Genomic DNA, 2,401 nt, shown 5'->3' with positions numbered 1-2,401 from the left:
TGTTGAAATTGTTCTTTAAATATTTCATTTTGATATTTTATTACTTCCCCTAAAGTTTTTTTACTTGTTTTCTTTCCTCACTGGGGTATTTTTACCTCTATGAGACCTTTGGCTTATAGCATCTTGCTTTTCCAACTAGCTTGTAATAATAATAATAGTATTGATAATAATAATAGTAATAATAATAATAATAATGATAATAATAATAATAATAATAATAATAATAATAATACACTAAGACAATGGTGGCTTCTACTGAAATTGGCATTTGAAAGGTGGTCGATTTTTACCCGCAATTTCAGTTCACCGAAATAGGATGGAGGTCGCTTCTTTTTTCAAGTGCTATAAAATAAAAAGAAAGTAACTTTCAAGGATTTTTTATTCATATCAGTGTATTGTAGCATACAAATATCAAACAAGATCTATAAAAAATTGCCATGGGTTGGGATTAACTTTATATATTTAATAAGTTCTTAAAAGAAATGACTAAAGTTACTCAGCTGGAAATAATGCCCCATCGAGGGGTTAAAATAGTCTACCTGGAAGAAAGAATTTATTCTCAAGAAGCAAAGAAAGAGATAAACAATAAGATCTCGTTACTTATCCTCCATACAATACTATGCAAATGACAGGGGTCAGGTGGTATTACCATACAAGATACAATACTTTAATAGTCTGCAGTTTAGAAGCTCTATATTGTGGAAATAAGATAGTATTACTTTATGCATAGATGGTTCGCTTGTGTGGAATTTGTTGAAGTTTTCAGCTTAAAAGAAAAGAAAAATATTAATTTTAGCAATAATTATGACTCAGCTAAAAGGATAACGTAGATTATGTATGCTGCTTTGGTTATTTACAATGAAATTATGAATATGATTATGATAAACTGAAAATGGAGGCTATTTTGATAATAATATATGCAATACTATCATGAGAACAGTTACTGACACATATTATTATTCTGTAACTCAGACTTTAAAAAACCGACAACTCCCGACCCCAAACCTGAAAACAAGGAATATCTCTTACTCGGAGTTTTTATAAAACGGTGTTTTCCATTGAACATAATCATTGAATACGATCATCTACAAAACTTCGAATGAAAATTTAGTACACACCCTGATTGGTAGTTACTGTCCTGTTTTTTTTAAGTTTAGAGGATGATCATTTGAGGTAGCTAAATCAGATGTTTACTAGATTGGAGGAGAGCATTTTGTAATACCAGTTCTTCAAAAATAGAAAACGTCTTTTTTGAGGATTCTCGTATTCCATTGAATATTGGTAATAATAAATCCAAAGTCTAAATATATAAAGATTTGGCAATACTATAAATTTCTCCATAATAATAAGAAGACATTCTTTCCATAATGTTTTTGATAGGAGAGCCTAAAGTTACTGCCACAGTCAGAGGATACCATAAATACTATAAAAAAATATATCTACCATTAAGAAAGAGACGTTATCTGTAAGAGGTGAAAATGGGATAAAAGATACTAAATTATCTCGTAGCTTCTTCACACACAGAGACTTTGTGTTATTGCCAAACAGGACACCAGGTTCCAATGGTATGGAGTTTAAACCGTTATATTTTGGTCAGCAGGGTGGGAATAAGATACAAATTTTCATATAAATACGGTTCTCTTGTGAAAAAGAATTTCAATATAATTAATGAATATGGATATACTATGATCTTTGAAATGATACGTAAACTATTAACCGAAGACTGATTAAACTTACACGTAAATATATGATACAAAACCAAGTATATTATTCCTTTTAACCTCCTCGACGAATAGATACCACCGACTACTTAGGCTCAAATTAAAGTAACTTTTTTTTTTTCAATGGGTTTAAAAGTAAAGTTGACAATAATCACATGATTAAATAAAATATAATTCGTATAAGAGATATTATAAGAATGTCAGGTTTAATATGAGTTAATATATAGTATCTTATTTTTTTTTGTAGAATAAAATAATATGAAAATATAAACCAAAGAGACGAAATCTTTGGCGTGGAACGTTTTAGAAAACAGTCTGATATTTTAGAACGGAGAAAAAATATTTTAGGTTTGACTTGGCTCAAATCAAATATTGGCACGTAGTCCCTATATGTTTGTTTTTCATTATGAATGTACTAAGTGGAGGGATAAAAAATAATTATCAATGGAAATATGTTCAAGCAGATTCACTAGTTTGACTCTTTTGATTATTACTTGAATATGGATATAACTTTAATGTGGTTTTGGTGCCCAACAAGTATATAGGTGATATAATGATATAAAAGGTGATAGTGGCATAGCTTTAAAATAACTATAGAATTTAAAATCATTGAAATAACTTTAATTCGTGTAGGGAGGGTGGAAAGCAAATTTTGTAAGCAGAATGCCAAATAAAATAGA

The sequence above is a fragment of the Palaemon carinicauda genome, chromosome 11 (assembly GCF_036898095.1).
Source record: "Palaemon carinicauda isolate YSFRI2023 chromosome 11, ASM3689809v2, whole genome shotgun sequence".
NCBI classification, from domain to species: domain Eukaryota; kingdom Metazoa; phylum Arthropoda; class Malacostraca; order Decapoda; family Palaemonidae; genus Palaemon; species Palaemon carinicauda.
This window is presented reverse-complemented; position numbering follows the sequence as displayed.